General features: G+C 38.2%; 1 protein-coding gene across 4 annotated transcripts in view; it reads left to right on the top strand.

Moving 5' to 3' along the window:
- The window catches only part of HIVEP2 (HIVEP zinc finger 2), a 193,585-nt gene that overhangs the window by 88,987 nt on the left and 77,357 nt on the right, over positions 1-27,241 (top strand). For 3 of the 4 annotated variants that reach the window (XM_055310095.1, XM_055310094.1, XM_055310096.1), the window contains exon 2: positions 19,428-19,539. The gene's annotated coding sequence lies outside the window, so the exon portion shown is untranslated. Of the gene's footprint in view, positions 1-18,690; positions 18,746-19,427; positions 19,540-27,241 lie in introns of those variants that run through there. The other variant, XM_055310097.1, reaches the window with a different exon arrangement.

The raw sequence follows: 27,241 nt of genomic DNA, 5'->3' as shown, positions 1-27,241 counted from the left end.
TCAGGTTTTTAAAATCTTGAGGACTAGAAATGGAATCTTTTTTACTTTCCATACTTGATAGGACCTGAGTATGTCTTCGATACTGTTACTTTTAAATAGCCACAGTAAGTGTATGAGCAGAAGCATGGCATAAAAATCTTGGTGTCGGGGAGGGGGGTTGAAGTGGGGGGATACTCATGAAAACAGTCTCCTTTCTTATGGTAGAACAGAACAGTGAATGGAAACTATCCCAGCAGATCATTCAGTCCTGCTGAGCCATTCCCTAGCACTAGAACTAATTTGGGTCTCTACCAAATGGATATAAATACATAAAGCATTTGTCCGTTCCATCTAAAGGCTGCTCAAATTGGTGTTGTTGTTGCCTTCCCATTTTGCTTTTGTCTGTGATTTTTATTACAAAGGCCCAGTTAAAAACACACTGTACTCTTGCTCTGTCCTTCCTAATGAGAAGAGGGTGCTTGGGAGGTGATGGCTATCTGTGCAGGAGGCTGTGGCTGACGAGGCCAGTGTGTAATGATTAGTCCTTTCCCTGCTGCGCACACATGGAGATTGTTCCTTGATTTCTTACAGTCATCATTTCTAATACAGCCTGGAGCTAAACGGAGACTTGCTCTGTCAAGCTTGGGGCCATTTTTCGCTTTTGTTCAAAAAGACTTCTCTTATGGGACTGCTTACTGCCTGGGTGGTTCATCTGCTGTGTTCACAGACTCCCCACAATGGGGGCCCTCACTGGAGAGGGCTTTACAAGGCCACTTTTTCCAACTTGCTTTGGAGCAGCCCCCCCTTCTCATTACCATCTGGGAAGAAAACAGATCATGGCAGTGGGGATTGAAAGGGAGGCTGGAAATGACTAAGTCAACCTCTTTCTCTGTTCAGTTGAAGAAAGAGAGGACCAGAGAAAGGTTATGTCCCTTGTCCTGGTCACAGAACTACTTGTGCCCTGATGAGTGACCCTGCTTTCATTCTTTTTCACACATCCAACCCAGTAAATGATTTCCTGGGGGAGATGATTGCTCTAACCCTGGAGCGCTGTGAGCATTCCGGGAAGTAGCTGACACTCCTGGGTTGTCATTGGATGCTCAGTGAGGAATACAGCTGTTGTTTATGGAAATGCTTAAGAAGCAGGATGTGGCATTGGTGGCAGGGTTTGCATTCACACAGGAGCTAGCACAGCGCTGTTCTCTAGAAAGCTGCAGTTTGATCCTGGTGATACCAACTTCATGCCACAGTGTTACTGCCAGGCTCGCAATGTTTGGCTCTCTTGATTTTATTTCTTCAGTTAAAAATCAAATGTCATACTCTGTTCATTTTGAAGAATGATGTTGATTGTCGAATTTCTCTTGGTTGAGTATGATTTTCACAAGGGAGTTTGAGTAATATAGTGATCTGCAGGATTTGTGTGCTATAATCACTTGCTTAGACACATCATGAGCACAGTAACAAGTAACACAACGTTACCCTTGCACAGTTATAGAGTTAGAGTGTTTCTCAAGTAGGTGCTATTGAGATTTGGGGATAGATGATTCTTTGGTGTGGAGGGCTGTCCTGTGCATTGTAGGATATTAACCAGCATTCCTGATGTCAACCCACTAGATGACCATAGCACCCCCTCCCCAGCCATGATAACCAGAAATAATCCCAAACATTGCCCAGTGTCCCTTGGGGGGTAAAATCACCCTGGTTGAGGACCTCTGTAGACCAGCAGTAAAGCTGAGGAACATTGCACATATGCCAGCCTGAAGCAGTCTCGTTTACAACAGAAGGCTTGACTTTAAGAAACCAGAGAAGAAAGTAAGGTTTGGGAGGGTTAAAATACCAAATGATGAATATTCCTAATCCCATGACTGAGTGACTAGCCACCCAAACCAGGGGATTTCCCCTGTTGGCTTGTGGCAGGAATTCCCTTTCTCTTCCTCTTGCCCTCAACTTGAGGACACTTCCTTTTCACCACTGTTCAAGTTTCTGATTGACCTATTCTGAGGGCCAGCTTTTCTCTTTCACTCTCCCGTCACCTCAGTAGCTACCAGTAACCAGACCACCACTGCTGCCTTTGCAAAAGACTGGTGTCACCAAGATTTTCCCTGCTGATGCCCCTGAGCCATCACTCTGCCCCTGAAGAACATGTCTTGCTGTTCTTATATTATTATTTACCTCTTAGGATTCTACCTAGACTTTTATGGCCCATGTAGAAAAAAGTAAGGAGTAGTTTGATATCCTATTGACTCAAGTCCTCAATGAGACTATTTTTTCGAATAAAAGCTATGACATGGGCAGCCCCGGTGGCGCAGTGGTTTAGCGCCGCTTGCAGCCCGGGGTGTGATCCTGGAGACCCAGGATCGAGTCCTATATCGGGCTTCCTGCATGGAGCCTGCTTCTCCCTCTGCCTGTGTCTCTGCCTCTCTCTTAGCTCTCTCTGAATGAATAAATAAATAAATCTTTAAAAAAAAAAAAGCTATGACATGTAAGGTGACTTAGGTTCTCTAGTGCTCCTACTACATCGCCTTAGGCTAGCCTGGAATGCCAATCACTGTTTGTGATTCTGGTTTTAGAGGGAGACATTCCAAATTTCAAGTAGTAAACATAAAAGTGAGCTTTTGGAATATGACTTATTTTAAGAAGGAACCATTTTGGCATGCTGGAAGATGAGGTATAATAGTCTAGCTCCTGCCTATTCCAAGTGAGTTCTTTACCGAAACCACAAAGAGACCCTCAATAGGCAGTTTGGATTCCCCCTTTTGTTGGGATTTCCCACTCTAAGTCCCAGACTTGGAGGGCAGACAGGCTGGACCATCTATGGTTTGCTTCTCTGATGTGGAAACAATAGTCATCTGGCGGTTTACTTGGATTCCATTTGGACATGCTTTTGTATACAATCTTTGCCAAATGGACTTAGTATGCCTAAGTCGGCCAAAGGAGGAAAAGACAAACACCTTAATCTATGGACTGAGATACCAACTGAAGAAAATCCATAACAAAACAACTAGAATCTTAGCAGATTTTAGAAAGAGTAAAAGGAAAAGATACATGTTGTACAAGTGTGCGGTAACTAAGGGGACTTTATTTTATTTTACTTTTTTTAAGGGGGCTTTAATTAAAAGAGAGGAACAAAAATACCTCACTTTTTATTTTTACGTCAAATACCAGATTTTTACATCATGTTTGTCAAAGCTAGAGATGTTTATCATTTCAGACTAGACAGGTAGAGCGGAAAAGCCTGCTACTCCAAGTCTTGAAAGGGTCTCCCAATTCTGATAATGCTGTCTGTTCTTTCTACCCTTTCTCTCTAAATTTGTCAAATTGCACAAACTGATATGTTAGACTCTATGATAAATCTATGCAAGCTAGGATAAGAGAATGATGGCTGGTGACTTCTATTGGGAAGTTTCTAGATCATCTGTACTGATGATTTCCAAATTGGATTCTGGATGCTCTAGGATACTTACCAGTTTTGAAAGAAAGCATAGTTGTGGTAGATTTAACATGTGTCTGTTTTAACCACCTCTAAATTTGAGGCTTTGGATCATGATGGGAGAGATGCTTAGCTTCCACATTTTAAAATGTGTACAATTAGAAGAGAGTCATTTTTCTCAAATACTATTACTTGGCTCTCTGATTACATGGCTTGCCTTTTGTTATGGGATCTACACAGTAACAATCTGTTTTCAATGTCTGTCCTTCTCAAGCCCTTAAGTTCCATGAGGACAAGAATCATGGCTTTGGGAGGGCACAGTTGTTGTTTGTTGAATGAAGAATTTAATAAATGAGGGGAAATAAAGAGTTCATCATGAACATTTTATACGAAAAGTGTATTTTTTTGATAGAAAAATTAAAGACATTTCCCAATAATGAAGTTAACACACAACTTAAAAGAATATCTATGTAGTGAAGTTTTGTTTCTTTTTTGGAAATTTGTGGTTTTTATTTAAGAACAGAGAAATATTGTATTTTCTGGAGAAGAAAAGCATGGCATGCCCTCCAAAAGTAATCTAGTGGAACACAGGCATATAAAATCCTCCAAACCCATCATTTTTCATTTTACTTTATAGTAATAAACACTTTTCAGTGCCAAAGTAAATTAGGACAATGATCTGGGTAAAAGAGTACTCTTGAACTGTATAAGAAAGATTTTGATTCTGTTGCCCAATTTAGAGCAGTGACCTTCATTCTAAGTGTGAAAGTGTTTTATCACTGTTGTATATGGACATGGTTGACCCCCATACTAGACACCCAAAACTACTGCCATGTGGTTCAGTCATACCAGTATAGATAGTGAGTAATAGGAATGCCCAATATATTAAACTTTCTTTGGTTTGGCACTAGTTTTGGATTTCTTCAAATCACGCATCTTTTTATATTACTATTATGTATATGTTTTCAAAAGCATTGGTTTTGAGTCAGAGTAACTGGATTAAAAAAACAGTTTCAGCCATTACTGTGAGGCAATGGATAAGTTCCTTAAACTTGGGGTCTCATGTCATCCGTAAGGGAGGTAATATTAGTGCCTGCCTCATAAAGGATTTAATGAGAAAATACATGTAACTCACTTAGCACATTTGCTGGGGCACAAAGATTTAGTAAATGTTGATTATTTTTATCATTCTATGTGCTGATTGTTTCAAACTCCATTACTATTTCTAGATCGTTCATTTTCTTCATGTTTTCAGTAGTAAGCCCAAACTTTTAAGCTTCCTTTTTATGGAAATCAGAGCAGTCTAAACAGAGTCTAGGCTGCCAAACTATCTGCTACATCTCATAAAGAAATGAGATAATGCTTGGTGTATATGTGTGTGTCCAAATATGAAGGAGCCACAATTCTAAGTCGTTCCAGACTGAGGGCAGGTGGACCCCACTTGGCTGGGAGTCAGATCCTATTACCAGACTTTATTTATTTCAGGCCTGATAAAGTTGCTTCCTCTTGGTGAGATTTTTCTTTTTCTCATTTCTTACTCAAGACAAAGACGAAGGGAGTTGGAAAACTTTTTAAAAAGAAATGCAAAAGAAACTCTCTTATTTTTATATCTTCCAGAAACCAATTTGATGTCATTTTCTAAGTTCTAAAGAAGCATTTTTTTCCTCAATTTTTCATCACATGAATAAAACTGGGTTTTCAGTTTTAATCAGACAACACAAACCATTACACTGTAAAACTACATTTTTCATTTGGCACCGTTCCTTGTTTACTCTTTTCAATGCAGATATGTCCTTGTCCTAAGACAAGGGGTGAAAGCCACCATGGGGCGTGACACCAGCCTGAGCAGGAGGAGTTAGTTATTAGTTGCTAAGTGTGTGAGAGGTCAGTGAATTTTTCAGGGTACCGCTTCAGAAATCTTCTTCGTGCGCTCACTAATAATAACTTGTAATCACCAGGTTTAGGAACCTCCTCCTCTCAAGATGGCTGAATCAAATGTTGAAGTTTTCTGAAACAGGCTAGTTTGTGCCTCCTCTTTGTTACAAGCAATTTCTTTCATCTTGCACAATTTAAATTTGGTTTTGATATTTCTCAATGGAAGTTGTTATTGTTGCATTGCTTTGAAATTTGTTTTCAAATAGGAGCTTGAAATGGATTATCTATAAAGTTTTGTTCATCTTGAAAGTTCTATGATCAAAGTTTACTTTTGCCTTTTAGAAGTTTTAAGATTTCTCCAGTTTTATATGGTTTCTTACTGATTCTTTTTGGCTTCCCAAATCAATAAATCCCCATTAGTAGGTAGTTAATTGTGGAGAATCTGAAATTTTACTTTAACACACTGAAGTCTTAATTTTATCTCTCCTCTGTGGCCAACATTTAATCCAGTAGAATATTGTTAAGACTTTTTTTTTTTCTCCCCCCAGGGCCACAGCTATTAAGGTCTCTCAACTTGGAAAATGAAACATGCTTAAATTTTTTCCGTTTTGATACTAGACAAACAAACTAGAACTGATAATCTTAATGGCTTTTCTAGCTTCTACATTACCCATCTCAACTGCATCACAGTTTTGGCCACCTGCTTTAGAAAGGAATATCAACAATTTCTTAATTTTGAAATTCAGTGACACCCCTTAGGTCTTTTACTTGACTTACTGTTGATTTGTATTCGACTGTCTTTATCATTTATAGTTTTCTTTGCATGTCTCTGTGAAACTGTGAACTGCTGCCCTACCTCTGTTCCCAGCCTTTCCCACATTCCCCATCTTGGTAGTTTTCTCCAAAGTACAGCCCAGGCTTCTTCTTTCTGTACCTCCCCAAAACCAGCCCCATTGTTTTAAGTATCAACTCTAAATGCTGGTGATCCTAATGGTGTTCCAAAGTGGATTTTCAGCTTACATTTCCTGTGGGTCTTGTATCTATATGTCTGCCTGGACATTTCTGTTTGAATGTTTCTAAAGCACCTCAAACCTAGTTTGTTCTAAAACTGAATATACTCTATTTCCTCTCAAACTTGTTTTCTTCTCCTTGTCTGCCTTGGCAAGCTTCTGCTGATTACTCCAGATCCATTTCAAATGTGTCCACTCTCAACCCTTTCTTAACACCCACCACTTGGTGGGGGCCTTATTGTAACTTATACTACAGCACTTTTCATCCTACCTGTAAGTCACAGTCACTGAGGTCAGAAAACACATTTGTGTGCCTTCTGATGCACTACAGTCCCTGGTGCGTGTGGTAGGTGCTTAGTAAATGATGTTGAGGGGTGCCTGCCTAGCTCAGTCAGTAGAGCATGTGAATCTTGATCTTAGGGTTGTGAGTTCAAGCCCTACGCTGGGTGTAGAGATTACTTAAAAATAAACTTTTTAAAAAGTGATTGTTGAATATGCTAACAAATGGCAAAAATAGTATATTATAGATATTGAGAAAGGAAAGAAAATTTTTATTTCACCAGGTGGAAAAGTTTGTAAGTGGCTAGATATTAAATAGGTATTTTTTATAGTTCTATAAAAAATGAAACCATCAGCCTTATTGATTAGATGTAGGCCCTAGGACCTCAGAGAGTAAAAGAGGCTTCTATTTATTTCCTTTCTAGACTCAGGGTTGACTTGGTGCTTGGACTTGGTTTGAATGGAGACTCAGTCATGGCATTATGGCAACAGGTGCAGTGTTTTGAGTGACTTTCCCAGCTATTTCAAAAACGTCTGAATGCACAGAGCAGAACTCAGCTATCTGGTTGGGAGAATATTTAGGTGCAAATATTTCCTATATGCGCCTCTTCTCATTTATTCTACCTCCTCAAATGGGGCTTTGTGGGTCAGGATAAGGGCATGATATGTATGCTTCTGTTTACTTAGGCAAAAGGTAATGAAAATTCATGATTTCAGTTATGAGATGATAACCATCTCCCCTGCTATATCCTTCTCTTCCTCCCCGCTACATACAGATAAAATTGTATATCTGGATATGCTAGTCATACCCATTTAAAATTACCCACAAGCCATTAATATTAAGTTCATCCTTTGATACTAATAGCTTCATCACATTGCATTGAAGGATCATTAGAAACAGTTTGTTACTGGAATCCTTATATTGTTGGGATTAGCGTCTAACTAAATGGAACAGGTATCCAGATACCATGAATTAATCCATGTTAATTTTAAAAATAAGAAGTCTTAGCAGCAAAGACTGATCTGTGACTGTCCTGTATTTAGAATTAGGTTCTTTGCACTAGGATGCTGGACCATTACAGAATTATGTAACTGTTTCCCTTTTGGCATTCATAAAAACAAGAGCATGTTACCAGAGGTCATCCCACATTGAGCAAAAATTTTAAATACATGAATAAAAATTCCATCTGGCTTTTTTAGTACTAGAAACATCACATAGATTTGTAATTTTGATGTTTTGTAGTCTTATATGGGTTTGGTAGTCTTTTATGAAGAACAACAAACAAAACATCCTGTTTTTATAACATCCAGCATAAATCCCAGGGGAGTTATTACAGAAATAGCTTAGGTTCTTCCTATATCAGTTAGCAGCTTTTTTATTTCTATTATTTAATGTTTCTCCTCTCTTCGAAGTGTGACTAGAACAAAATCGATTTGTGTCCTCAGGCACCGAAGTACTGCTAAGTGTTAATTGTCCAGGGTTTTTTTAAAGGGCTTCAAGATCACAGAAGAAAATGTAGGGCCTGACCCACTACTTCTTGCAAGGGTGACCGTTTTAAATTGCAGGTATTTGTAAAACTCTTTTTGATCTTTCTTTCTTTCTTTCTTTCTTTCTTTCTTTCTTTCTTTTTTCTTTCTTTCTTTCTTTCTTTCTTCTTTCTTTTTCTTTCTTTCTTTTCTTTCTTTCTTCCTTTCTTTCTCTTTCTTTTTCTCTTTTTTTTTCTTCCATGTCATGGTTTCATCTTTTTGAAACTTAGCGATATTCCTTTAAGTGTTTGCTTAGGAGAAAATAATGAAAATTGAATAGGGAAGATATTTTTGAAGCGTTGTAATATGGTTTAAAGGGTGGTGAAACAGCCAGAAATGATGATTCAGAAGCTGAAAATAGCTCTACGTTTTATGCAATCAAGTAAAACTCTGTACCTTGGCCTTCCCCACACCGGATTAGCAAGGAGTCAGGAGCATCCACCCCCAGCATGCACTATGGATGACAGGCGGGGTCATGACAGACTGCTGCCTAAACAGGGCATGTGCTGCCCAGAGGCTAACCCTGAGGTACAGGGTGGATTAGAGTTGAGTGATCTCAACTCATATTCATTTCCTCTGAAAGGAAAACTCACAAGGTCCTCTGTGTCGTACTGAGCATTTAGGCAGCCAGGATTCTCACGATGGCACCCTGTCACTCCCGAGGCGGATGGACATGTGCCACGTTTGCCTTTGCTGCTTGCTTCCCTGGCAGGGCTCCAGAAGCTTATGGCATTTGTCCCCGTCCTTAGGAATCCCATTTTAAGACCACGAGAGGGAGATGGATTGATCTTGAGTTTTTTTCTCTATGCTCTTGTTTTTCTTAGTTTGTTTTCTGTATGTTTTCGTGCAAAAAGCTGTACCTACCAGTGAGGAGGCTAGGAGATGATTCTTGAATTAACTCCATTTCTGTGGAGCGAGTGGTCAGGTTGCCCAGGTACAATGTCTTGGGTCCAAGAGCTGAGTCATGCTCGTGACTGAGAGTTTGATGGTTCACCTTCAGTTCTTGTTACCCAAAATGAGACTCTGTGCTTGGTCCTGTCAAATAAACCAAACTGTCAAGTTGTCATTAACGAGTGATGCTTCTCTAATTAAACAGAACTGATGGGAACGATCTGGGAGGATATTAGCAATGGAACAGTGATGTTTGCATTTAAATGATCTTAATTACCCCTTAGACTTAATGCCCTAATAAGATGAACGGGAGAATGTCACATCTCACTTAGCTGTATTGTTTTAGACAGTGGCTGCAGGCTGAAAAGGACCAGAGTGCATTAACTTGCACTGTGGTGTCTGCTTTTGCAGACAGAAGGTTTGGGGATGTATATTCTTTTCTTTTTCTTGTCTCTCTCTCTCTCTCTCTCTCCTCTCTCCTCTCTCTCTCTTTCTTCAAAGGAAATTAAATCACAGCCCTGACAGGAGAGGGTAAAATCTCTGAGCAGACCTCCCCAGTGCTTGGAATTTACAGACTCTACCACGTCCCAGTTTGCTATTGTCCTAAGGCAACACACTCCCCTGCTGCTCTTTGCGTCTTTGGCCACAGGCCAGCCTCCCAGGGCCTTGGGCTTTGATGTGCGGAGCAGACTGTCCTCAGGCCAGGCTGTTGTTGCCCCTGCCTAGGTTCTACTCACCCAGAATGCCAGGAGGGATGTCCTGTCTCGCAGTTTACACTTTCCACAGCTCAAGCCATCATCAGAGGTTTCTAACACTCCCACGGCAGAGGGAGCCTGCCTTTGTGTCATCCACAAGTGGCTGCTCCCAGCTGCTCAGCTTTGCTTTGCTGGCTTCGGTGCTCTGTGTTGTTGGGTGGGGGTGGGGGCCTCCTCCTGGGGAAGAACCCAGCTCCACCAGGTGGGCTGTCAGTCCGAAGGGCCTCCTTGGCAGAGCTCAGGGGAGCCCACTGGGTGAGTTGAACAGCTTGCTCTGGGGACATTGCATCGACCTTCATTTGATCTAGGCCTGGCAGCCTGGTTAGTGAGGACTTAAGTCTTGGCCCAGGAAATCTTTCTCAACTGAACCAATTTTCACCAGGGTTCCAGGCCTATAGTGAGAAGTCTGTGCTGTTGCAAATTTAACTGCTATCACTTCGGGTGATATATTTTGGTAACTCTAAAAGCACGTGGACGCATAAACATGGAGGATTGTAATAATAGATATTGAGGAAGTAAAAATGGGACCATGCCTTGTAACTACTGAAAAGGCCAGACCCAAGAGAGAGGGAGAGAGAGAAAGAGAGAGAGTTTCTCACCGATGAACTGTCTTCTGAAGGGCCAATTTGATTCAAATAGAAATTGCCTCAAAAAACTGAAAGCAGACCATATCTTGTTCTAGTTTAGATGACACGGTCCCTTGCACTGTATCTTAATAGGATTGATAATAGCATTTCCCACAGAGGGGGCTTCTTGCTTCTATTTGAGTAGAAATAGATCTATTCCTTAGATGTGTCTCTTCACTAACCATTATTTATTTCTTTATATGAAATTTTATAATGTCCCAAGGTTGGCTGGTTTGTGTATTGATTTCCCTAATGAGAACACATTACATTTTTGGCAGTCAAGTCTGAAAATGGTTATTAGCTCTTTTTTTGCAGTAGTTGGGGAATGCGGTCTGCATGATCCCATGACCTAGTTGGAGGAGGACACCTGAAAAGGTTCAGAGTAGAATGGGGAAGACATTTGTAGAAGACAAACTTGACAGTCTTTTTAGGACATGACTACATTCTCTTTTAGAAGTCACTCATGAGTAACAATTTAGTGTCCTCGTAGTACTATCATTTTCTTGTCAGTAGTGAGTGTTGGTGTGTATGTGTGTGTGTGTGTGTGTGTGTATTAGACTGGGGGGGAGGATAGGTAACTCCATTGGTGCATCTTGAATGCTAGGGTGCTTATTTAGCACAGCTATCGTGAAGCAGGTATTTTTTAAATATTCAAATCTAGATACTTTGAAATTGCAGAATTTTGTCATAACCCATTCCTTTTTTAAAAATTTTTTTAATTTTTATTTATTTATGATAGTCACACACACAGAGAGAGAGAGAGAGAGAGAGAGAGAAAGAGAGGCAGAGACATAGGCAGAGGGAGAGAAGCAGGCTCCATGCACCGGGAGCCCGACGTGGGATTCGATCCCGGGTCTCCAGGATCGCGCCCTGGGCCAAAGGCAGGCGCTAAACCGCTGCGCCACCCAGGGATCCCTGTCATAACCCATTCCTAAATTCCATCAGCCAGCAAACATAGGGAATTTTTGTAGGACAGGAACACGGAAGGGAGAGAAGCTATTGGTTAAACCATAGTTTTGGCATTTAACATTAATAGGAAATGCAGTGTTTGTCAGTATTCCATATATCATTTCTTATTGCTTACAATAAGATGAAGTTGGTGGTTCCAAAAATGGAACTGGGACTCAGTAAGGTTGTTGACCTGACCCAGGAATGCTAAAATGTACTGTTTGTCTTTCAGATGCTTCCCTTCCCCCTGCATCTTACAGGTACCCCATCTCCCTGTGATTTTTTTTTCAGTTAAAAAAAAGTGTAGAGATTGAATTTTCATGTTCATATTGACTTTTGCAATCTTCTAGTTTTTTTTTCCTGTGAAATTCACTGCGCAATATATAGAACATATTGTAGGTTGACAGGAAAAATTTTCAAAGGAGATTTAAAAAACAACTAAAGTATAATTCATTAATAATTTCATTCTGTTTCTGGATGTGTTTTCTTCCCATTGTCAGCCAGTGTGGGAGGAAAGGGAGGAATAATGCTGGAGCTGAGGGTGTGTGTGGGTATGTGCCATCCAGAAGTATTTTATAGAAGAAAAAAGTGTTTATTTTTATAATAAAAGTAAAATTCGACACTCTGAATAACAGGTGACCATTAATTCTGTTGTAGTGAAAAATTATATTCCAGTACTTTTAAACTTGGTAATTATTAGAGACATATGTTAATCAAAGGCATACATATGCATACACACACACACACACACACACACACAAAGTGGTTTTGTATGCTACCAGTCTTTTTTTTTTTTTTTTTTTATTCATGAGAGGCACAGAGAGAAGCAGAGATATAGGGAGAGGGAAAAGCAGACTCCCCGAGGGGAACCCGATATGGGACTTGATCCCAGGACCTCAGGATCACAACCTGAGCCAAAGGCAGACGCTCAACCACTGAGCCACCCAGGCATCCCTGTGTTACCAGTCTTAAATCTAAAACGTCATTAGTAATACTGTTGCTGTTGCCAGTGGAGAAAATTTGCATCAAATTAAGGTAAATCTACTCATCTCTTTTCTGCCCTGGAATAGCATTATCCTTCCCAAACTTAAAAATGTTAAACAAGTCAAAAGTTCCCCTCATCTGCTGAAGAGTGAATTCAAGTTAAAATTTCAAATGATAATATCTACACCCCCAAAGTAGGTGCACTGCAGTTTTCTCTTTTCAGAACTCTCCATATTCCTTCCAGGATTGTCTTTTCTGGGGTCCTGCTCTCTCTCTGTCCACACCACCCTGTATCTGGGGCTTGATTGAGTACAGCCTGCTCTGGGAAGCCGTTTCCCTCTATTCTAGCCCCTACGTAACTCTTCCTGCTCTCGACTTCTGATTATGCATAGAATCATTACACATTCTAGCATTTAACACTTATTTTTTAAAAATAATTTTTATCTATTGGCTCATGGCTTTGCTACTGTGTATTTTATTATTTCTTATCACAACTAGTTTACTGTTAGACACCTTGCAAATGTTCTTAATTGGTTGATTATTTCTGTTTTCTGGCTGTTAGTAAACCCATGTTACACACTAGAGCTGCTCTTCTCAAAATGAGGACCTCAGGCCAGCACATCAGCATCACCAGAGAACTAACAAGTTGGACCCCAACCAGACCAATAGAATCAGAATCCACCTTTTAACAAACTGGTGACTCATAAGCGTGTTAAAACTTTAAAAGCATTTGTTGAGGAAGGTCTTTCTCCCTCAGAGGGGTAGAGACCCCAGAAAAACCTTCAATTCTCCCTTTGCCACTGTTGTATTGGAGTCCATTCGGTACCTGGCTGTATTGGAGTGAAACTGCCTGCTCTTACTGTAACGAGGTTGTAAATTAGTCTTTACACAGAAACTGCAACCTTTAAAAGTGACCAGAGGGCCCTGGTTAAGTATCCAAATTGTATTTATCTTCTGATTCAAGACAACTCTAGATGCAAGTCATTAAAATCCCTTTAACTGGCTTCTTTTAAAATTCTCATACTGAGAAGCAAAAAGTATGGTTTCCTTTTCCTTAGTTACCTTTTTTTTTTTTAATTCTTTTTGCACTTGAAGTGCTTACACCCACTCAGCTTGCTATTTTGAACTCTGGGAAAGAAAATTTGTGGGCATCCTGCAGTCTTTCAGGAAACAAGGCTCAGATTAAATATATGCCACATTTTCTATGTGTTTCTTCAGGAAATTGGAGAAAGCACATCACTCGTGCTTTCACTCAACTTGACACATAGTGTGACGTTCAAAGTGTGGATGGAAACTAGCTTCTGTCCTTATTTGCCTACCTTCGCACAGATATTCCTGGTGTTTCCCTTTCCGTTTCTTCTATTGGTCCTTGCTTCCCTTTCACTATAGGGTCTAAAATTCTTCAGGTACTCATACATTTTATAAAATATAAGATTCCTTGAGAGTCCCTAGGTTTGGTACATCAAGGAAGAAAACACATGGACTCAATTAAATGTGCAACAATATGTGCAATACCCTCAGTCAAGCTTACTTTTTTTCTTTAAAGATATATTTATCTGAGGCGGGGGCACAGGAGCCAGGGAAGGGGGCAGGCAGAAGAAGAGGGAGAAACAGGGAGCCCTACTCGGGGCTCAATCCCAGGACCCTGAGATCCTGATTGGAGCCAGAACCAAAAGGAAGACAGTCAACCAACTTAGCCAACCAGGTGCCCCAGTCAAGTTTACATAATAGATTATTATAATTTTAAGTTATTTGCATTTCTTTGTTGGTTTTGTCCTATCTTTGAACCTAGTTTACAGATAGCAGGAATGAGAGACATTGGTTGGGGTGGAAAGTGAGGAAGATACTAGGTCATCTCAGTCATTCTGCTATGTTTTAAATGAATTTGGGGCTGTGTCTTGTAAAAATACTAAGAAAATAAGGTGGTTGCATTTGGTGGTGGTTGTGTCATTTATACACAGTTGAATTTCATCTTTGTTGAGGCAATTAAGAGGTTTTATTTAAGCTAGAACTTACACTTTTCTATGTAATCACTGTTTGCTTACATGTAAAGGATATTATTCAGAGGGTCTTGTGAGGAAGTAACACAATTCAGTTGCTGAACTTGAGAAATTAAGTATTTTCAAGCAAGTGAAATGGAAATGTGGGAAGACACAGAACCAAGAATCTTAGAATGCAAATGTTTATTGAATGTAAAAATGTAGTAAACGTAGAGATGCATGATAATGCACTATTTTTTTACATGGCAAAACAAAATATTGAAGGGATGCTTATATCTGATTCAACATAATTGTATTTAAACTCTTAATGGGATTTTTTGGGTATGACTAAATACGGAAGGCAAATATTACACTTAATTAGATAGAATAATCTGGGAAAAATGGGTGAGAATTTTGCAAGTATAAATGTGCACAAAAAGAAATATCAAGAAGTGTTTGAAAAGAAAAAGAGAACAAAGTATAGAATCTAGCCCTACTGTAATTCAAACACCGTAAACAATAGTAATTAAAACTACCCAACACATGAACAGCAAGTTTTTATCATAATACCAGTCACATATATTTACTCAGTCTGAACAAAGTTTTCATTTTAAATATGTAGATCAGTGTAACAAATCCCATTATTAAAATATAATATAGCAAGCTTAGTAAATGGTACTTGGATAACTTGGAATTTGTCTAATTCGTTCCAGAGATATTAAATGATTAAAGATCTAAATATAAATAAATGTACAGAACACCTTGTAGAGAACTTAATATATACATCATATTAAAGTGCCATTTAAATTTGAAAGAAAGGGATGCCTGGTTGGCTCAATGGTTGGGCATTTGCCTTCAGCTCAGGGTGTGATCCCAGATCTGGGGACTGAGTCCCACATTGGGCTCCCTGTGGGGAGCCTGCTTCTCCCTCTACCTATATCTCTGCCTCTCTGTCTATGTCTCTCATGAATAAATAAATAAAATCTTTAAAATAAAAAAATACATATATACATGCATACATACAAAAGAAAGAAACAGAACCAAAATGTAGTCAAATTACATGAATAGAGATAATTTTTACATTAAAATGAAAGACAATGAAATTATTTTTAAGTGGTAGAGTAATTATGATCACCATTGATATAAAAAGGCAACCCAGGAGTTCCATTTTACATTAAATAAACCACCAAAAGAATTTAGTCACATAAAAATGTGAGGAAGTTTTATGAAAGTGGAATGCTCAGATATTGTTGGCAGCTTTATAGGTGATTTCAATCTCTTGACATCAATATGGCTATAAATGTGAAGTCCATAAAAACACTCATACTCTTCAATGTAATAACCCCTTTTTTGTTACTGTTTTAAGGAAGCATAGTATCTCTTGTTAAAAATAAATGAGAGCATCTTACATGTTACCACATACAGGAATGGTTGAGGAAATGACTAAGTATGCTAACTATGGACTATTATATGGCTAGTAAAAATGAGAACTATATGAATTAAATGGAAATATGGAATGTGTTTATGAAATATTAAATGAAAAAATCAGAAGGCATTGTTAATATGTGTGTTATGAGAGCATCTGTGTGAAAATATGCCTACATAAGCAAATAACACATTTGTAAAAAATGTAAATAATTATGTTTGGGTGATGGGGTTAAGAGATTTTTTGTGTTTTAGGGTTTTGTTGTTGTTGTTGTTGTTGTTGTTGTTAAATGATGTCTTCAATGTTGTTATGTACTTCTAAGAAAGACAATACAAATGACCAAGTAAGGCTGTTACTAACTCTGGCTATTTGGGCACTGCTTTCCAAATGTTATTTTGGAACCCTGCCAAAATATGCCAAGTTGTTTTGGGTCTCTAACAGTCATAAATTATTCTGTTACCTTATTCTCCTTGGCCAGTTTTTTACTAGGTTTACAAAAAAGCAAGTTACTTGTAACCATGATGAAGGACGGTGGTGTGGAGCTTGTGGTATTTGCCCAACTATTCCCACTCATTTTGCACTCATCCTGCCACATTTCTCTCCCATCCTATACCGAGAAGCATCTTTAGCATCGTTGGAAAAGAAAAATGATGGAATAGTAGTCAGGAAATTTGCCTTCTAGTTGCATGACCTTGGGCAAATGTCTGTGACCTTCTGAGTCTTAGTCTCATCATCAATAGAAGGATGGTGTTTGATGACCAGGACCCAGACTAAGGATTAGTCCAGGGATATAAAGACACCAGAGTTCACAAGCTTACTCTAGGGTGCCAAGTGCTACTCTAATGTACTCCTAAAATGGCAAGTTTACTGTGTCACTGTTGCAAAGGCAGAACAGCTAAAGTGCTCCCAGGGAGTGGTCTGGTCAGCTCGGAGAACATGGTTCCTGTATACTACATGGAGAAAACCATTCAGCTGGAGAAAGTCACTTGGTTTCAGCATTGTGGCTACATCTGATTTATTATACATAAATATAGACGAGTTAGTGAGAAGCATGATCAAATATTAGCTAATGATAAATTAGTACATTGTTTGGACTATATAACTGACTGAAATACAAAGTTTCAGATGTATTTAGATTTTCTGATGAAGCCAAAATACCACTGACTGAGGTGTTTTGTTTTGTTTTTTCCTTTTTCCTAATGTGTAGAGGCAGGCAATAAAAAGAAATTAAATGTAAGCGGGTTGAGATTCAACTGCCTTCATCAGTTTATAAAATTATTTTAGGCATTGCACTACTCTATAATATAAGAAATCATAAGGAACCTAGTATCATATCTTAGGTGTCAATGTTCATTTCCTTAGAAATGAACATTTCTAAAGAATGTTGTATTGTGGTTTGTACACATGAGGCTCACCTGTTATGCAGGCAACAGATATGTATCTTCTCTGCTGATCAGGAGCAGTCATTTGACTGAATCATCCATACAGATGACTAATACATTTTGTACTTACTGCTTTTGAGATTTAATGTGAGGTGCTCATACCACCACTGAGAAATTCCTAAGTAACTTGAAATGCCTGGCCACTCAGATAAGCATAGTTAGACTGAAATGAAAACATATTGCTGTATTATAGATGAAAGACCTTTTGAGATACTGGCTTAATGACTGGCCCCACACATGTATTTAATAAGTCCTTTTATGAGGCAAGAACTACATATTTTAAGAAAGCAGTACTCTGAGAAATAAGCACAGGAAGAGGGATGGTAGATCTAAATGTTTATACAGGTCAATTTCACGTTACATATTGATGAATCAGTGAGAAAAGGATTCTTGAGAATCTTCAAGTTGTTCTGCATCATGAGGGGAAGTGACCCCTGGCTTTTCCTTGGAAAGTGACTAATAGAAGGATAAGTTGTTAAACTGAGTAATAGCGCAAAACCACCACAGCAGTAGTTCAGACACAATATTATAAAGCTTGCTCCCAAACATTATTTGAAAGAGCCTTTGAAACTTTCATAAAAGGCCTAGAAAAGTACAAAAATATTTTCACATCTCTAGATATTCAAGTGTGAAAAATGTGTGTTGTACCAATTTGCAACACCTTCTTTAGGTGCTTATATTTGTTAATCCAGAATAATTTCAAATAACCAAACCATTTGACTTTTGTTTTGCCATATTTATGGCAAGAGCCCTACAATAATAATTACGACAATTTGTGAATGAAGAAGTCTTTTGAGACCATATCCACGTGAGTTTTTTAGATAACTATTTCTTGAATAGCAGTTAGAATCTAGAATCTAGGCATTAGATTGTCTTGGAAGTGAAAATGTATTTCCCATGACTACTGTGGATTTCTACTTAGTGTGTATTGTATAATTATTGCTATTTGTCTCCTCCATTGTTAGGAGCGTTTTTGTTTTGTTCTGGTTTAGTTTAGTATTTTTTTAAAGCATCTCCTTTTTAATAGTGGATAGCAAATCTGTTTCAACCTTTTTTAAATACTGAGATTAGCTAAAATAATTTTACTAATATGTATGGTGGGACTAGAGAAGAGTCGCAGTATGTGGCTAATTCTAAATTGCATGATTAAAAAAATCATGTGTTTATGGCTTTGGGATAGGTTTTTGAATTTGCACTTGAATATAGTTGGGTTTGATGGTCTGGGACTTTAAAACATACTAAATCTACCCTGGGGATACTTGATTCAGGAGTAGCTGGACATCATCCAACCTTCTATCTTACTCTTCTGCTCAGCCCTCCAGCATCCCATTTATTTTAGGCTCTCATCAGTTGGGCTATAGCTTGCTTTCTCTCAAACTTTCTCTTAGAGCTGCGATAGTAACTTAATATTCAGGCTTCAGAAAAGGTGTGTCTTCTGGTAAAGTGAATGGAATTAACTGATATTTATAAACCTAATTAAGCTGTTTATAGGTCTTTAGTAGAATAAAGGCTTTCTGTGGGAGACCAGGTTTAACATTCTGAGAATGATTTTGAAATTCATACCAGTGAATTCTCTCCAAACGATTGATCTGAGGTATTAATTTATATTTCTCAACAGAGATTATATGTAACTATACCTTAACTGCTTTGAGAACTGCAACCTACACATTTGTATTTCATTGGTAAATTAATAAGAATCAGTGAACCGAATTCTAAAGCAATCAGTTGCCTCTTTTTCTCACATCTAATTTTACATATCCTAATTTTTTTAAATTCATTTATTTATGATAGTCACAGAGAGAGAGAGAGAGAGAGAGAGAGAGAGAGGCAGAGACATAGGCAGAGGGAAAAGCAGGCTCCATGCACCGGGAGCCCGATATGGGATTCGATCCCGGGTCTCCAGGATCGCGCCCTGGGCCAAAGGCAGGCGCCAAACCGCTGCGCCACCCAGGGATCCCTACATATCCTAATTGATATTATATAGTCATTGCTTCTATGTGTCAATCAATACTTACAATAAACTTTTCTGCTCTCATGTTAATTGTGTTATATTATTGTTTTCTCTATGCTTGAACATTCATTTTACCCCAAACTGGAAAAATTTACTTTAGTTGGCAGATGCTTAGTTGTTTTATACTTTTAAGAAGCACAGTAACTTAGGAGATGATTTAATAATAATCTTGATTTGATTTCTTCGTTATTAATGTACTGATCCTATAATGCTGCTCTGGTTTAAACACTATTTGTTTTTGTTTTTGTTTTCCTTTCCTCATTAGGTGGAGTCTTTGAATTTTTAAAAAGACAACATAATGAGATCCACTTGAAAAATTAAGTGAATTGATTTGATTGGAACACTCTTTTACCAATTCATTAACATTCAGCTGCTGGGTAAGTTGAGTCAAGTGCTTTTTATATGGCTTGATTTCAAAATTATTGGAAAGACATTTTAAGCAAAATATTAAGCTGTTTGTGAAATGTTGGCAGTAATGATTTGAGGCCTTTACTGCCTACAAAAGATGTTTGGGATGCTATCTAAATGAACGTGTTTGTAAGTTTTCATAATTTTTTGGAAATGTACCAATTAGAAAGATGAGAAAATGTTGTCGCTTGTAGTTTGGAACCAGATACTTTTATTTATTATTTTAATTATTATTTGCTAATTGAACACTTGAGGTAATGTAAGAATATCAGATTTTACTGTTAGTGAGATATTTATGTGTTATTGTACTGTATTGTATCAGATTCAACTCTAAAGTCTAATTAACATTTTGAGTAAATTAGTATCTCTCCTTATTTAAACCATTCTCATTTTACAGAAGGCTTGGTTTCTATGATAAGAATAGAAACCTTAAAATCTTGCTCAATTCAACTTCCTCGTTTCACTCTGTGTGGAAAGCTCTCGAGGTAGAGAACTCCTAACCAAGAAGAGTTTGGGCTTTTAGCAAATTACTGGTGCTGCCAAGACAAAATTTAGTGGGAACAGGACTTTGGCTACTGCTAAAATGTCAGTTTAGTAAAGCCTGCTCTGTCAAACAGATTTTTGGCATCAGAATTCTAAATGATACTGATTTTAAGGTTTGGTAATTTTTTTTAATCCAGGCAAACTCATGCTTTAATTAACCCTTTACACAGTAACAGAAAATTTGGAAAAATATTTGTATTTCTAGTCCAGGTCACAAGACTTGAATTTCTGAAATTCTAAATAATATGCACAATTCTAAATTGTACAGGTTGTCATTCAATTTTCCTCTGAATGAACTGAAGCTATTTAAAAACCTGATGGCTGATAATGAATAAGAGAACAAATGAATAATCATTTGGGGAGCAGACTTTGAAACCAAACTGACAGTGTCTGTTTCACCTATGGACATCTTAAGACATGATGAGGTCAGGTGGTTTTTCAGGGATCTGGTTGCATAATTCATATGATTCCAACAACTGCTTTAGATTTGTCTGAAATAATCTCCCTTGAGACAACTGCCCTGGAACTTGATTTGTTAGTGTGGCTTTTGAGTATTCAGTGAGTGTAGAAATATTAAGCATGGAAACCCCAGGATATCTTTTCATTTTGTGTATAAGGCTCATGACCCAAGATACATTTGTGACCAGTAATTTACATTGTTGTGGGCATATGGTGCCATTCAGAAAAAAACAAAAAAAAATTTGGTAATTAAAGAGATATAAAGCAGTTAGATGAAAAACTGCTTCCTGAAGGAAGAGAAACATTAAAAAAAAAGTTTTAAAAGCAAAACCTTAATTCTTCAATAGCTGTAATAGATGCTAGAAAATTAAAATTAATGCTGCACACCAGTGCTGCACGTATTTCTCTATGTCCTCACAAGATTGGCTTTTACAATTATTCGCAAAGTACCCCGCAGTGTTACAGTTAAATTTTGGTTGGTGGGACCTCACTTAAGGCATGTTTAGGAAGACTATACAGATTATGTTCTGTGAGTACTGCTAGGGAATGAACATGGCCTGGCCATTGAGTACAGCTGGACTTCTCGCCTATCACATCGTGAGTTCTGGGAGCCTTTGCTTAAAAGTCAGCTCACTGGGGTCACTGTGTTTTAATATAATAATATTTTTTTAGTCAAATAAATTCATAAGATTAGCTGAGGATTAAACTCCTGGCTGTTAGTAGGGGCTCAATAACTAATGGTATTTCTAATGATGGTTAGTAATGGTGATGGTAGTTGTATCATTATTTAAACATAACAATACTTAACATTTTACTAATCATGTGACTGATTCTTTAGCCTGTCGTTGAGGACAGGTTAGGATGGGTAAGGAAACACTTCACAGGAAATTGGCATGGTGGACCTGACTTTGTCCATTAGCCCAAGTGAGGATATTTTTTTCAAATGATACATCTTAAAAATTTGTCCAATTTTCCACCCCAAATTAGGTGTAAATAGAAAACAGTTTCCAAGATAAGAAAGTAAAACCCTCACCATTAGAATTACCTTTCCCTTAGGATGCATTTTGTAAAATATAGTAAAAACAAGTGATTTTATCTTTTTATCAGTAATATTGTTCCTCATTCATTGCCATTTTCTTTCATGTCGCCAATGCTTTTTTTTTCTTTAATTTAAATTCAATTAGCCAACCTATAATACATACTTAATTTCTGATATGGTGTTCAGTAATTCATCAGTTGCATATAACACCCAGTGCTCATCACATTACATGCCCTCTTTAATGCCCATCACCAGGTTACCCCATCCCCCTACCCACCTTCCCTCCAGTGACCTTAATTTGTTTGTTAAGAGTCTCTCATGGTTTGTCTCCTTCTCTAATGACTTCCCATTCACTTTTTCCTCCTTTCCCCTATGATCCTCTGTGCCGTTTCTTATATTCCACATATGAGTGAAACCATGTGATAAGTGTCTTTCTCTGTTTGACTTATTTCACTCAGCATAATACCCTCCAGTTCCATCTACATCAATGCAAATGATAAGTATCCATCCTTTCTGATGGCTGAGTAATATTCCAGTGTGTGTGTGTGTGTGTGTGTGTGTGTGTGTGTGTGTGTATACCACATCTTTATCCATTCATCTGTTGATGGACATCTCAGCTCTTTCCACAGTTTGATTATTGTGGACATTGCTGCTTTGAACATTGGGGTGCAAGTGCCCCTTTGGGTTGCTATAGTTGTATCTTTGGGATAAACACCTAGTAGTGCAATTGAAGGTCTATTTTTAACTTCTTGAGGAACCTCTGTACTGTTTTACATAGTGAGTGTACCAGCTTGCATTCTCATCAACAGTGTAAGAGGGTTCCCCCTCACCAACATTTGTTATTTCCTGTCTTCTTAACTTGAGCCATTCTGACTGGTGTAATATGGTATCTCATTGTGGTTTTGATTTGTATTTCCCTGATGCCAAGTGCTGTGGAGCATTTTTTCATGTGTCTATTGGCCATTTGTATTTCTTCTTTGGAAAAATATCTGTTCATGTCTTCTGCTCATGTCTTGACTGGATTATTTGGGTGTTTTTGGGATCTTGAGTTTGATAAGTTCTTTGTAGATCTTGGATACTAGCCCTTTATCTGATAATGTCGTTTGCAACTATCTTCCTGTTGCCTTTTGGGCGAAGCAACTTCTTGCTAGATAGGATTCCAAAGGCAAGGGGAACAAAAGCAAAAATGAACTATTGGGATTTCATCAAGATAAAAATTTCTGATTTTGATTCATCTTGAAATTATTCATTTTAAGGTAATATTAGCTGGACTATGGCCTTTTAATAATGTGCTCAGATTTATATTTTTTCATTGCATCAGATGTAATTATTTAAGAATTATGTAAGTGGTGGGGCACCTGGGTAGCTCAGTCGGTTAAGCATCTGCCTTTGGCTAAGGCCATGATCTCAGGGTTCTGGGGTCAAGTCCCACGCGGAGTCCTACATCAGGCTCTGTGCTCAGTGGGGAGTCTGCTTCCCCTTCCCTCTTCCTCTGCTCTTCCCCCTGCTTGTGCTCTCTCTCAAATAAATAAATGAAATATTTAAAGAAAAGAATTACATAAGTGACATTTTTTCTTTAGGATGAGGAGAGGTAAGAAGGAAGGTGAAAATTCTTAACATGTTCTGTGAGTTGGGCTCTGTGCTACAGGTGCTTAATCTTTTTAAAGTAAGAATTAAGAATCCCATATTCACTTGAGGAAATTGGGTTTCAGAGCAGTTAATTATTTAGCTGAGAATTACATTGTCATTATAGATAATAATTTCTGGATCCGGAAGTCATTGAAATCAAATTTAATTTATAAATAATAAAATAAAATAACTAAATGAATTAAATAAATAATTTAAATATATACGTCATTACTCGCACAAATATGGAAAATAAAAGTGAGGACAGCTTTAATGCATTCTATGTGGATGCATTTTAGCAGACCTTATAAAGACTTGATAAAGTTGCAAATTAGATTTGCTCTGTGCTTTCTACAGCTTTGATATAATTTTTCCAGCTACCACTTCGAATTCAGAGTAGATCTTATGAGGTTCGATGTGGTGTGGCCTTCAAAATGTTTCCTTTTATGTGGGGTCATTTTTTATAGCTTTTCAGATACATACAGCTCTTCTGTTTGGGTCCTTAATGTTTTTGTGTAACTGAAGAATGTGTCAGTATTTATGAATGAGCATTACCGCAATGATAGGAAGCCTAGACCCAATCTCTACTTACCAGTACTGCTGTTTCTTTTGCCATTACAGTCTGTGTGAATGAAGACCATTACTGTTAGCTTCTTGGGCCACATGGTTTCATTTTTCCAATATTATCTCTTTCACTCTTAACACACCATGTGATACTTCCTGCTTTGTCTTTCAAGCATTTTGCTTGGCTGTACCTTCATACATTCCTGCATTCAATAGTTTAATTCTTCATTTATTTGTCATTCAGTCAAGAAGCATTAATTAAACCAGCAGTATGAACAAAGCACATTTTGTTTCATGAGAGTATTTTGTCATCTGAAAACCAACTGAGGGTTGCTTTTATATAATTTCATAGTATTCCCTTCTGCCTACCCTCTTGCCTCTTGAATTTAGCTTGCAGTGAAGGGTGGTTGTCGGGGGGTAAATCTCTCCTCCTTTATCCTCCACCCAAAACCTACACAATAGGACTTAGTAATTATATTTCTTGTTTCTCTGATGACATGAAATTACCATTTGTGTAATACTATACAGTTTACAAATGGCTTCCATGTTACATTATCTCACTTTAGACAATAAATGTTATGTACTTACTACTCACATTTTATTTTGTGTATGCAGAAACGGAGGCTCAAGGGGTTACAACTGAGTGATTTGCTCAAAGTCGCAGACTTCAGCTCTGGTTCCCAAAACTTTAGATAGCATGTCATTCGCTGCCAGGTCACCAGTCTAGTTGACTGTCAGTGTTCAAATATTGGAACTTTGTTGATGCAGTCACTATATTCTGTTCAGTATGAATCAAATAAGGAAATAGAAGCTATATGGAAATTTTGGAGAAGAATCAGGTCTCATAGGGAATCTTGGAGGCAGTGTACCTTTACCTTCCTTGATGATACTGTTAAGTTCACCCAGTCACTCTCCGTGTTTTGAGAATCTCACAGACTCCAGACAACCCCTATAAGTGAAGAATGGATGTTTAGATAGTTTTCGTAGTAAATTGCTAAAGTGGATATTGGCCCAAATCACTCAGAGATCTTTATTTTTGAACCCGATATCACATTGACTTCTCATCCATGAATTGTCAAAAGACAAATTAACTTTGCATTTTCTACATCATCTATTTTTTGCATTATTGGATTTTGGTTAATTGCTCTTTACTGATATGAGAATCTGGTTAATTCTTTTATTTTAGTATTACTCATCTTCATGTTTTACCTCATTTCCCTCTGAGTTCCCATAACACTTTTTACTTCTCTCACATCACTTTTTGTATGTAGTTTTGTGCTTTATATTAAAGTAATTTATGTGAAGTTTTTCTCTCACATGCCACCCTGTAAGCTGCTTGAAGGCAAAGGCTGTCTTTATTTTGTGGATGTCCTCTTCAGCCTTGAAAATGGTGATTGAAAAAAATAGTAGATATTCAATAAATATTTGTTGAATTCAAAAAAATATTTGACTGTGAGTTTTCTTTTGAAATTCATTTTGGGGACTGCAAATTTATACCTGGGCACCGATTTAATTTTAATCATATTAATGAGATGAATCAGCAAGCCTGATACTTATTAAATATCCAGAGCAGAATCATAAGAACAAATTTATGTGTTTTTTTAATGATCTCTTCAAATGCGAAAAACATATTCTCTAAGTAGAATAAAAACAATACTTTCCCTCACAAATAAAACAAAACAGAAGCCCCTCTATTCCCCTGACAAGGACATTTTATTGTCCTTGTCTTGACCATGGGAACAAAATACAATTGACCTTTGAAAAGATTTGATGAGATAAAATACAACATGGCCTCTAAGATAAAGGCTTCCTGGGAGATAGAGTGTAAATGTAATGTGAATGTGGGGCACAGCTGTCTGGGACAAAGGGTATACATTTAATTTGGTCTGTGGTGGTGGGAAGGCCCTGAACATTTTTAAGCAGAAGACAGATGTAGCGAGAGCTGCACATCAGGAAAATAAATCCAGCCAGGTTGTGCTAGATGGCGTTGGGTGGGGGGTAGATTTGAGATTTGGGTGCGTAGGTGCAAGAGTCCCTGAAAGCACAGAAGTCACTTAAGAGACACTTAACATGAATTTGCACTAGAGCTGTCACCTCATGGTGTGCCTTTTACATCTCCTCCCACACTTACATCCCAGACGGAGGTACTTTAGAAAACTTTAGTGAACACTTGAGCCCAGATTCAGGGGGTTCTTTCAGACTTAACTTCTCTAATCTCTTCCTCAGTTTTTGATTTCTCAGGTATGCATCAGAGTATCCTTGTGACTATTTTCTGCTCCAATTGATTTCCTTAAGACTCTCCTGATACTTTCACAGGTCACTGTCTCTGTTCATTATCCCCAGATTCCATATACCTGAGGATACTGTGCCTAGGCCTAGCCTTTGGAAATTTGCCAGTTGGACCCAGAATACCTTCTGATCTGATTTTGTGTAGCTGGTTCTCAGACTAGTGTGGAGGGCCTAGACTGGAGGGATAGCAGTAAGGATTGGCAGGACACAGGACACAGATAACACAAAGGATAGTGTGCAGGAAGCCAATGTAGGCCTTCCTGATTGGGTGTAGGAGGGGTGTGTGTGTGTGTGTGTGTGTGTGTGTGTGTGTGTGCACATATGCCTTTGTATGTTTGCAATCGGAGAGTAGGGCAGCTGGAGGCAGGTGTCAGTGATGACACAAGGCTTTGAGCCTGGGAGTTTGAATGTTACTCTTACTAGGAAAAGAGAAGGGATGCCTGGGTGGCTCAGTGGTTGAGCCTCTGCCTTCAGCTCAGGGCGTGAACCCAGAATCCCGGGATCTAGTACCGCATTGGGCTCCATGCAGGGAGCCTGCTTCTCCCTCTGCCTATGTCTCTGCCTCTCTCTGTGTGTCGCTCATGAGTAAATAAATAAAATCTTTGAAAAATTAGGAAAAGAGAAGTGAAGAGAGAGACTGCTTTCAGTAGAAGGGTGATGAACTTGTGTACTTGTTGATTGTGAGATAAAAATAGATTTAAAAAGCATATATCATATAGTACTTGACTTTTCCTTTTCCAGGAGGGTTGATAGTTGGAAACAGGAATTCACTGGAAGACTTGAGTCTTCCTCCTCTTTTTGCTGTATCTTCTAGCTACTTAAATATTTCCCAAGAGCTTAGGGTAGTTTTAGGTTTTCTCAACCTTGCCCCTGCCAACATCTCCCACAAATTCACCTCCTCAGGAACATGTGTACTTGTCAGAGTACTCACAGCAGCCAGAAGTGTGCCTTTCAGCATCCAAAAATAAAAACAGGGGGAAAATAGCTATCTTTTCCTTTTGAGGAGCATAATCATTGTCATCTCACGACTTGCTGAAATAGCACAGCAAAGGAACATTTTTTGGCAGGCTGAAAAATCTAGGGAATGCACAAACATATGCAGTTCTCTTTTGCTATGATGTGTTCAATTGAAGCAGTCCACTTCAGGAAAG

The sequence above is a fragment of the Nyctereutes procyonoides genome, unplaced genomic scaffold (genome assembly GCF_905146905.1).
Source record: "Nyctereutes procyonoides isolate TBG_1078 unplaced genomic scaffold, NYPRO_anot_genome, whole genome shotgun sequence".
Lineage (NCBI taxonomy): Eukaryota > Metazoa > Chordata > Mammalia > Carnivora > Canidae > Nyctereutes > Nyctereutes procyonoides.
Note: the sequence above shows the minus strand (reverse complement) of the source record. Positions and strands in the feature narration are given on the sequence as shown.